The sequence below is a fragment of the Toxotes jaculatrix genome, chromosome 2 (assembly GCF_017976425.1).
Source record: "Toxotes jaculatrix isolate fToxJac2 chromosome 2, fToxJac2.pri, whole genome shotgun sequence".
In the NCBI taxonomy this organism is placed as follows: domain Eukaryota; kingdom Metazoa; phylum Chordata; class Actinopteri; family Toxotidae; genus Toxotes; species Toxotes jaculatrix.
In genome coordinates this window covers 12,978,354-12,990,488 of record NC_054395.1, presented here as the reverse complement: position 1 = coordinate 12,990,488, position 12,135 = coordinate 12,978,354, and positions in this window count along the sequence as shown.

The window sequence follows — 12,135 nt, the reverse complement described above, 5'->3', positions numbered from 1 at the left end:
ATTTAACATACTCTGACGATCCTGTCCAGTCTCTGTCTGCAGAACTACATTATCTACATAAAAACAAAATACCACCTGTTAAATCAGAAAACCTGCTATACTCTATACCTGCTTCTTTAATCTCAAATATTAAATCATTTATATAAATGAATGCAAATGCTGTCTGGAAGACTGCATCCCCTTGTTTCACATCGAAAGGAGTTGGAAACCAACCTGTTCTACCATTCATCATTTGCACACATGCAACTTGAGCTTGATAGAGAGCTTCCACAGATCTATGAAAAAATTTCCACCAATCCCAGATTTCAGTACTTTGAAGCTAAGAAGGTTGTGATTTACAGTATCAAAAATCTTCTGGAAATCCATAACACATCATTAAGTAGATCTTAGTTCCTGTAGTCTCGCAAAAATAATTGTGGAAAGAGAATATATATGATCAATATAAATTCTTTCCCTACGGATAATGTACTGAAACAAGTGTATGATACAGTCATATTTAAAAGATAACAAGCCCTGTTAGCAATGGCTAAGAAGATGCACCAATAAGAAGAGAAGAAAATATCAGCTCTATCTTACCCGGCAACAAAACAACTTATTCATCATAATGTATCTGAGAGCTGCGTGTCCTCTGCCTCAACTTCAGCAGTTGAGAACAAGCCTGAGGACAAACATGTGTGTTGATGTTGTTGTTTTTGTTGTCACATACTGGAGCTATCATTGTTGCCCTCATGTTCCTCCCTCCACTCTGCCTCTCTCTCTCTCTCTCTCTCTCTCTCTCTCTCTCTCTCTCTCTCTCTCTCTCTCTCTCTCTCTCTCTCTCTCTCTCTCTCTCTCTCTCTCTCTCTCTCTCTCTGGTCTTCCTCCAGGCTTTGCTAATGCACTGACTCTACTGGGTAACAAGGCAAATGTCACAAAGGGACACAGAAAGAGAGTGAGAGGGAGAATGGGAGGAAAAAGAGGCAGGGGGGAGGTGGATGAGAGAGAATAAAAATGATGTGTGTTTGTGTGTGTGTGTGTGCGTGTGTGACAGCATGTCTGTGGTATTAGGCTTGAGCAGAGCGAGCGTGTCCTAGCCAGAGGAGAGACGCTGTTGATTCAACTGGTCGTAGCCAAGGCCTTGTCGCCCTTGTCCTCATCTCTCTGTATCTCTCTCTCTCTTTCTCTCTCTCTCTCTCTCTCTCAAAATAAAAATCCCTTTCTTACTCAGTCTCGCCCTCTCCCTCCCCCTCTCCATTTCACTCTTATATTTTATAAACGGGACATTTTACTTAATCCCAAATCTCTGCCCCTCCTCCCGTGCTTCTTTGTCAGGTCATCATTTTGAATTACAATCTGCACAGTACAGGCTTGCCAGGTTAAAAATAAATGTCTAACAAAAAAATCCACATTCTCCAACTGTGTGTGTGTGTGTGACATATCTTACAGGATGGACATGGGCTATGTGAGGTTTAGATGAGGGTTGGTGCTGAAATGAAAATGAAATCACTACTCTATGTTGCTCTCTTGTGTTATTGTTGCTTTCTGTGAAACCGTTATTCAGTATGCCATATTTGTCCAAATAGTTTTACATGCTAGCTGCACTGTTTGCACTATGTAGTTTAAGAAAGTACAAATTCTACAGCGAGATTTGTCAGTGAGATCAGGAATAATCTGCAAATTGCAAGCAACTTAGAGAATTTGTTTCAACTTGACTGGAAAACCGGTGTGAATTTTAGGAAAATCAAATATGAGAATTTTCTGCCTTTCTTTGTCTTTTGTGATAGTAAATGAAATATCTTTAGGTTCTGAAGCTGCACCGGAGGTGTAGGAGTTTATCACGAACTACTATGTGGTCTGGAGAGGCCACAGATGAATTATCTTGAGACAGACATCCTTTAAAAGCATGACTGACAGTTCTCTCCTTGAGTCAGACATCAGCATGAACTCTTCCTACACCTGACTGGACAGACACATCCCTTGCTGATTTTGTTTCCAGTTTTCAAACTGGGAACCAAATCTTTCCTGAACTATCTATAAAAGCAGTTCCTGAATAAACTTGAGGTGAGAAACACATCTTGCTGACTCATACTTCCTCTTCCTAATTTTAAAACTTGTTAACATGGTTCAGGCATTTCAAGAGACAGCAAGTCATATGATCAACTTAAGACTCCCCATGGCTGAGCCAAATCCCAGTGGACATTCATCCTGACTTACATGTAAATCTTATACATAGTAAGGTTGAAAAACGTGGTCTGGATTTTCAAGGCTTATTGTCTGACACCTCACATAGGACAAAACACACCATAAAAAGTATTTGGCAGTATATGCAGGTAGTACTCGGTTTGAATCTGTGACCCCATCGTCCTTCTATTCATCCTCACTGTGAATGTGAGTCTGTGGAACATTAACAGCTCCAGACATATAAAAACAGCCAATAAAAGAAGCGCGCCGCTCTGAATGTAACACTGGCTTTACTGTATTTGGAGGCAGCGCTGTCAATGTTATAGTGTGTCAGGGCGGATTTAAAAAGGTGTGTGCGTGTTCATGAGTCTGTGTACTTTGTTACAATAGCCTTAATGGAACAGAGTGTTTAGAAGCTGCTAATCCCAGCCAGTGATGGAAACAAACGCACCTCGAGCCTTGGCCTTCTATTTTTGCCTCCAGCATCCTCAGCACTTCAAGCATGCATCTTCCCAAGCTCTGGCTTAGGCAGCTAGCACCTCATTACCATTCTGTAAAGCAGTTAACATAGCTGGAGATGCATTTCCTCCAGTGAGCAAGCAGGGGTCAAAGCTGGGGCTACACAGGAAGTGCATCTAATTGACAGTTTTATGAGGAATTGGCTGCTTCAGCGTTTCTTAAACTTTTTTTTATGGAGTCCTTGGGATGCAGACATGTTTCTTGTGGTAAACAAGGACAACAAACAGGCATATTTTCAAGACTGTGAACGCTACACAAGCAGACACATGACTAGCTGCTGTGGATTCATGACAGCCATTTAACCAAGTCTATGATTTGATTTTAATTTTGCACAGCTCTTTATCAGAGGCCTTGCCTCCCAAAAGCCAGTGGAAGCGAGACTTCCTCTATAACTCAAGCTAATAATGCAATTTCAATAAAACAATTCAGCCATTTTTCTCTGTTACGTTACAGACTCTTCCCCATTTGTCATTAGGTTTCTTCAAACCAGGTGAAAGAGCGCCCCTCTGTATTGCAAAGTGTGGTGAATGTAAGAGTTTTAGGAAACTCAGCTAAACTACAATTACTGATTTTAAACGGAACTGTATATGCAAACATTGCATGCTTCATTACTAAATCATTTCTGGATTTATGATTTATTAAATAAATTCTGTTTGAAGATGCAGATCAAGACAAAAAAAAAGCCTCAATTACTCACTTTTGCTGGAGCTGCACAGCTGTAACAAAGCTTTGTCATCAGCGGATACAAGACTACTGCCTGGCACTGTATGGCAACATACTGTATCAATAAAGCTGAAATCATTAACCTGGAGCAGTGAGGGTCAAACTATCCAGACAGGAGAAAAAAAAAGGAAAGAAAAAACAAAGCTTAAAATTAAAGAATGACAAGAAAAGACTCCAAAAGAATTTGGCTCTTCCTCAGTCTGAGAAAAATACTAACCTCAAGCTTTTCATTCCTGACTGTTTATGTATCTTGTGATCTGTAATCTGTGGTCAGTGGACAAGGAAAACAACTGGCAAAAAAACCTATGGTTTCTCTGGAAAACTGCACTTAGCTGTATCCACATTGGTTTTCACCCAAACAACAAGAAACCAGCACTGCTGATCCTTGAATCCAATGTGAAAGTGCCTTAAGGTGCAGTACCTGTAATAGCCACTAGATGCTGGCTCTCAAAAGCTTATTTCAGTCTTTTGTTGTGTCTTTTTTTTAAATATATGTTCCATCATGGTTTCAAGATGGGTGTATTTAGAGGTTTGTTTACCTTGACTAACAGGTGTGTAAGCTCTACAACACTCAGGTGTAGTGATAACCACCTGCCTGGCCCACCTCACCTCCACTCCTCCAACCTCAGTTCCATACAGCAACTCACAGTGAAGAACGTACACATGCACTGACCCACTTTACAAAGGTGCAGACAGGCTTGACAGGAATGTCAAAATTACAGTCGTGACACCCATGTGACATACAAAACTGTTCACTATTCCACTGGACGCTAATCTTTTACCACACCGATGCTAAACCCGGTATGGGCACAACACCGAGCAACAGAAAAACTCAAACAGTCAGGGGCTTTTAACAGACTGACCCAGGAGATGTAGGCTGTGTGATTCAACACTTGCTTTACAGGGACAGCTCTGGGTTGAGAGAGACAAATTGACCCAGTGGGGGAGAGAAGGAGAGGCGTCTATTTTGGCCGTCCAACTGACTGTGTGACCCCTCACAGGCTCCTCTGGAGATGACCCTGTCGGCCATAAATCACCATGAGCTGTTTGGGTCACTCAGGATGAACTGTGAGGCTGACTGGATTTTTTAAACATATTGTTCTTACAGGACTGTGTGTGTGCCTGTGTGTGTGACTGAAATATGATGCCTACAGTAGCTGTATGGACAAACAAAATAACCACAGAGGCATGGCAGGAAGCTGGGACATTAAATGAAGAGAATGCTGAATAAAGACAACCTACAGAGACACCAAAAAAGAAAAAAAAACACAAGAAAATGGTTACAGTTCATAAACTTGGCAAAACAAGTTTGAAGTTTGAAGTTTATGGTATTCCTATTCCTAATTATATTCCTATAGCTTGTTGCAGTATATTACTGACAAACTTCTGTAATGTCTAGCGAAGAAAAATTAGTCCACAGCCTTGACCCAGTTGAGGCCTGCTGGTGAGGACTTGTGGACCTTTATGTTTGATTCATACAGTACATGTTCCTTAGGCTGGTTCTGACGCTGTGACTCCCATATGATTCACATGCAACCCTCGCCTTGAATGTCAAGTCACAGCAGGCCTGGAGAAAAAAGTCGTCGATCACATCACTAACAAACTGCAGGGAGAGTGCAGAGGCACATTTTCCCGTGGCGAATTTTCTCTGTCTTCTGTAAATGAAAATGAGATCTCAAAGACACACAGAGTCTGGCAGGGCTGATGTTCTAACTTGCTTAACTTGACTTAAAGGAACAGTTCAACTTTCAGAGACACAAAGGTTTTGTAACCTTTGGACAAAGCCAGGCCCTTTCCCTGCTTCCAGTCTTTGTGCTAAACTAAGCTAACCAGCTGCTGACTCCAGCTTCACATTTACAGAACAGACAGATGAGATGGTATTAACCTTCTCAGTCTCAGCGACACAGCGAATAAGTGTATTTGCCAAAACGTTGCCAAAATTCTATTATTATTATTGGCTCTCAGCAGGAAAAGTAGCTTTTACTACACCTCCTGCTCTAGGAAATCGTTTGCTTATCTGCCTTTACACACTGGGTTAGAGATTTTTTTAAAATGCAGTTACAAGATAAACATATGTTTTAAGGTCAGACACCCTTATAAAAAGTACTTTTAAATTTCATTTGAAAACCTCTTTCTCTCAATTATTTTTCATACTGCTGTGTGTATATATATATATATATATATATATATATATATATATATATATATATATATATATAGAGAGAGAGAGAGAGAGAGAGAGAGAGAGAGAGAGAGAGAGAGAGAGAGAGAGAGAGAGAGAAAGAGAGAGAGTGAGAGAGAATCTATACTATATCCCTTTATATGCCTGTTAAACACTGGATATCAAGCTGTCAATATTTAGATCTCTGTATGGGACTGTCACTGCTGGTGGTCTGCCCTGAAAAGCTGGGGCCACTTTCCCATGCTTCTCTGTGTCTAGACAAGAACACACACCCACACACACACAGACACACACAGACACACACAGACACAGACACAGACACACACACACACACACACACACACACACACACACACACACACACACACACGTCTAAAGGGTATAATTTATCTCATCTGTGCAAAGATTAGAAATAGCATAAAAAACCTCAAAATACGGGTTCTTAAACTTTTTTCACTCTGGATCCTGCGCTTGCAGGAGACGACATCCTCCCTAAAGCTCAAATAGGTCATCGTCATGATTTCTGAGCCTTGGCATCACAGGAAAAAAGGACCACCCTATGACATTATTTACACTGTATGTCACAAATGGAAAAACATGAGAGTCATGTTTCCTATGTTAAAAAATTTTAAAAAATGTTGCTAAAATAAGAGGAAGAAATTTTATTTATTTTGTCATAAAAAGGATATTTTCACAGTTTTCACAGAAAGTTTTGAAGAATAAATAGTAAAATCTCTGTGAGAAAGAGGCCTCTCTTTTATACACACACAGATCAGTGGACAGGTGCTGCTGACTGAAATCCTTGAGGTAAAAGCAGGGTGGTAAGTGGCGGCTTGTTGGGGTGGGGGCTAAAAACAGGCGCGAGAACAGCATCTAGAGGCTGGCGAGTACACCTGCACTCAGAGGAGACAAACAAACCTCCCAAGCAGCTGGTTAAACAACACACACACACGCAAAAATCTCCAGCCTCTTATTTATAACCTCGCCCACACAGCAGAGAAGAAGCCCCAGAGCAGAGAAGACGCAGCCACACAGACAGACAGTAACAGCTGGTTACAGGGGTGAAGTCACACAAGCTCAGGTCACACAGGAGGTACACCGAACATTAGGTCCGCAACAACACAGAGAGTGGTTAAAGTTAAAGGCTGCAGCAAATATTTCTTCTCCTATTATCTATCGATCACGTTTTTCTCTCATTGTTCAGCCTATAATATCAAAAATAATGAGAAATGTTCAAAACAAGTTTCCGAGGTGATGGATTAAAATTGAAAACAACGTACTTGCCAACAGACATAATTATCAAAGACGCCAACAATCTGCTATCATTAATAGTCAAAATTTGTGTTACTTAATCTTTCAGCTGTTATTTCAACAATTAATTGACTAATTGTTCACGACTCGTCATGTCCTTCACTTCAAAATGGATTAAGATATTTAAATGGATTAAGATATTTATATACAAAAAAAATCTATGAATAAATAAGCAAAATATACAAATCAAGTTGAAAAACATTCCCACTGGCACTGATTTAGCTGTAAGTTAAATAAACTCCCTCTTTATCTCAAACTAAAATTGCTGTATACTCATGACATGATAAATTTGTGAATTGTGATTTACAATCACATCTAAAATAATAAAAGCTTGCAGAGGTGTGGCTATAAGAGCACAGGTCCATGGCTTTTTCACAAGTACCTCCTTTCGTAACAGAACTATCCATGTGGACTAACACGAGCTGCAACGCTGAGGATCAAATACCAGCCCTTTGAAGAGGAGTCAAACCTTCAATCAATCTAATTTTGATCCAGACGAGTGACACTTAAGCACACTGTCCTGTATGTGTGAGAGTGTGTGTGTGTCATCCCATCATCAGGTTTAAGTTTAGGTAACTGACGGACAGCAGAGCAAAAAGTTGGTAAGATTACCGCCCTCTCATTGGCTTCTGATTAAAAGAATATCCACATGGATTAATCAATGCTCTCTTGAAGTTAATTTAGTTAGAATGAAACGGAGTCCTCTGTATGCTGATGTGTGTTTGAGAAAAAAAATAAATTAGCCATTATGAAGATGTGTTGGGCACACAGACCTGATAAGTCTGCGCACCAGTGGCAGTCTTATGTGATATGTCATGGTAACATGTGCCTGTATAGTACCATTTTATATGAACAGACTGTATCTGAATATTGATTAAAAAATTATTTCTGAAATGAAATAATTCTGAAGTTTATTCAGCTGCTCAGTCAAATGAATATTCTGCCTGATGCCCTGCCAGAGGAAGAACCTCATTCATCATCGGCCTGGGATCTCCAGCAGTAACATACTGCAGTACATGCAAATACAATGCAGATGTAATGCAGATACACGCAGACACCTGTGGTGGTGAACTGAACCTCCTCACTAGTTCATCTCTGTGTCAAAATAAACGCAAACGGCCTCTTTGCTACAGTTTGTACTAATGTGGGTCCATTTACGCACAGCTCTGGGATTTTCCAGCTGAAGTGGCTGAAGACAACAGACAAGACAACAGACGAGACGACACACGACGTGATGAGCCACTAAACTGCGACCTGTTAATCAAAGTCGGTTTGCAGTAAAATCTTAATTTGTGCGACTCGCCAAAGGGCAAACTGTTGATTCAGCTTGACACTAACATCATCATTAGTCACTACTGTGCCAACCCGAATGGGACACAGAGCGTTTCACTGTTTAACAACTCTGTCCGCGGTTTAGCATTTTAACATAATACAATGAAATTCATGACCGATCAGTCGCGTCTTTTCATAGATTCACCAGTCATCAGGTCATCAATCATCAGCACATCAATGTCAAATATGAATATAGGTGATCTCTACCTCGCGGGTCGCTCCTCGTGTCCAGGCTGGAGTTAAAGCAGGAACGTGCTGCACCAGCGGCGGACAGACACCGGAGACTCCGGGCTCCGTCAATCTGCGTCTATGGTTCCACCTGGAGGTTTGGAGGGTCGGTCCCCTGTCTGGTCCTGTTGTTCGGGTCAGCGGCGCAACGCCCTCTTAGTGCCGCAGAGTCTCCGGTTTCTGATCCATGGGGCAGCGGGAGCGCGCAGCGGGGATGAGCGCGGAGTTTAGTGGAAATCAATGGACAGCCTCCAGAGAGGGCGGCAAAGCAAGTGAAACCAAACATGAAGGGGAAAAAAGCATTTCTGGGTGACTTGATACTGAGCATCACGTGTCCACTCAACACTGGCATGGGACCATCTCAGACCTCATAAAAGGAGGATCACTCAGATAAGATAATAAAAAAAATCACAAGCATAAAGAATTATTTGCAGGATATTCTCGTCTTTACTCAAGACAGCTGTTTTCATACATATGCTTTATGTGGATATTGATGACCTCATGCTTTCTTCTCCTTCTCTGTCTCAAAGTGTAAACGTAAACAAAAGTGTTTTGTCACATGATAAAACAAGAGGATGAAATATTAAAAGCAAGAAAACAACTGGAGAAGATAACAACTCAATTAAATTTTAACATTCTGGGAAAAACTTGGCTAAAAATCTATCTAATATGTAATGTGTGTAATGAAGCAGAAATTTTAGGGTCTACATCATTTCATTCAGTTTAGATGAATTCCTAATGTTTTACAGCTTGACCATAGATTTATCAAGATTTTCAGCACTGTAGATATGTCTTACCAGCTGAATGTGTGTTATTGTAAGGACATGCAGCATCGCACACAGCACAGATTACAGTACGAAGATGCTTCACGTGCCACTGCTGTTTACATCACCGCTTCCTTTCTCGTGGGAAAGATGAAGAGCAGCTTATTATAATATAAGAGGACACAAAGGAAGTTCCTTTGGAGTCTGGGGTTTTCATCACTTCCACAGAGTTTGAAAAATCTGGCTGGCCACAATGTTCATACAGAGAAGATGAAAAGATGAATTTAGATCTATAATAATAAACCAGAACAGGAGTTAGTGGGTTTAATGTCACATTCTCAGACTTGCAGGGTTTTTATTAATAAGATAAAATATTAAAATCCTGATTTTCTCAGATCTCAGATTCCTGTTATACATACACCTGCATATCCACCTTCATTGTGATTATAGACATCCTACTTTTATATATGATGAAAATGCAGATTATTCTTTATCTCTTTTTGACGTGACTGCCCTCTGGAGTACACAGACTTTGCTTATTAATAGTGTCTTTTATTTAAAAGGAACAGTAAAAGTGTCAGTGCATGATTTATTGGTTTCTGCTGTAAAGTCAAGTAAAACAGGAAGCTACTTTATATGAGTCACGGATTCTTTTGAGCCAAGTTGTATCATTTTTCTTATTGTACCATGAAATCATCACATTCAAATCTCCATACAGGATGATTTAGGTGTGGAAATGTGAGACATTAGTGCTTCATTGTTGACTCTTTGACTTGTTTTGTCCTTTATTTCATTTGCATTCAACAGCTACTTTTCCTTTCATGTTGTGTTTTTTGGAATATGTCCCACTGATAACATAGTTTGAAACTTCATTTCCTGTTTAGGTTAGAGGTTATAATAACATAAGAGAGCACCCAACACACAACAGCTCACCAGCAGCCAATGAAATCAAATCACTGTTTTTACACAGTAAAAAATACAGCTGGAAAACCAACAGCTGGACTATGGTGGAGCTATAGATGTTTTAAAGTTAGGTGTGTTTCTGTGTTCTGTATAAACTGTATAAAAGGAGACTGTCCTTGAGTTGGAATGTTTCTTCAGTTAAGTCTCTTTGTCATTTGAACTGAAGGCAAAGGAGGAGTAATCAGCCAATAAAATATTCTTTTCATTCAATGTTTCAGTGTTATAATCTCCCTTCCTATCCACTAGATGGAGACATTTTCAGCTGTGACAGTGAGGGACAACCTGTTAGTTGTACACCAAACACTCAAACAATCCTCCACAAACTCCTTTCTACAAGTTTATTGAACTTTTTACTACAACACAATGGTTCACATCCAATACAGCATAGTGATGAGTCTATATATACAGAAATTTTGCACGGTGATTCTTCACATAATCATGTTGACGCTACAGTATTGACATACAGAAATAAATAAAACAAACATTTCTTTGAACAAAGTTAGCGTGTACCTCTCTTCTGCATTTCACTATGGCACGCTATTTTACTTACAAGATTAACAATATATAGCACGTAAATTTTAGATATGTTGAAATCAGACAGTGGAACAGCAGGTGACAATATAGTACACATTCCCCCTCCTTTAAAATTATTTATTACATTTAAAACATGATGTCAAATAGAGGGTTTGCTTGGACACTTACAGTAGGGTCTGACCAGGGTGCGGCTGAGGGATTATTTCATTATGGATGTCATGATAGAATGGAAATGTTACGTATGTGTAGAATGATGTTACATGTGTAGTATTAGATTTATCATCCTGTTCCCCTGCTAAGCCTGGAAGAATACACTCTGACCCGATTGTTCATCTGCGATCACATAGGTTTAAGTTGATGAGGACGACAGTGGTGGTGGCCCATGGTCACTATGATTGTGAATGTGAAGCCCTGAGATGTTGTTAATGCCAGTAAGAACATGAGATCGAGCAGTGCTGTCATCAGTTAATCACTCATTAATGAGGCTCTTAATCAGACGACAAAGGAGGATCATACTGAGTTCCTAACTGGGCTAAATTAGATCAAGTTCAGTCATGCAATGTAGTTTTGAGGATAAAATTGAAGATTTTCATATTCACATAGTAACAGAGGCTTAATCAGTCTCAGAACAAACAGATCAGAGATGATTTGAATAGTAATGCTATAAGTCTGGTCAAAGTGACAAAACAAAATACAAATGCAAATCCAAATTATGTCTTTCTCATTTACTCATATTCAAGTTTATAATTTATAATCTTAGAAGCCTCTTTTAGCGCCAAAATATTATCCACCTTGCCTTTTCATTTGATTTTTGTCCAACTTTTCCAAGCTAAGAAACATGTTTTTGATGTTTCCTTTAGGAATGACACACTTCTGCTCTAATCTGACCTTTAATTCAGTGACTCTGCTCAGTCCAAACATTTCTTCACCTGCCAAAGACATGCTGCTTTCTTCTATCCTGATTGGCTGGTCAGGATTTATCACAGAAGAATTACAGCATGACCTGACAACAAGCTACATGCTTCTGTCAAACTACTTGTCCATGCCAGACTGGTGGCTGCTCAGCTGGGGACTAGTTTACAGACACTCCCTGATCACTGGACTTCTGATGGATCTGATGAAGAAAAAACACTGAATCACTGAATAGCATCCAGTTGTAACAGGTCCTGAGATGTTACTAAACTTCTGTTTATAAATCAAAATTGAGAAAAGGCAGGGGAAGTACATCAACAGTGTAGCTTTAAATTCAGACAAGCGATGCAGGCTTCATCATTTCAGTCTCAAAAATTTGAAAAGTTTAGGACAATGTTTGAAATCCAAGGTAGTGTACTTTTGCTTCGACAGTGAACATGACATGATCTGACATGCCCTGATGTGGTGAACTCAGAGTTATGATTACTCTCCTGCAGCAGGAACATT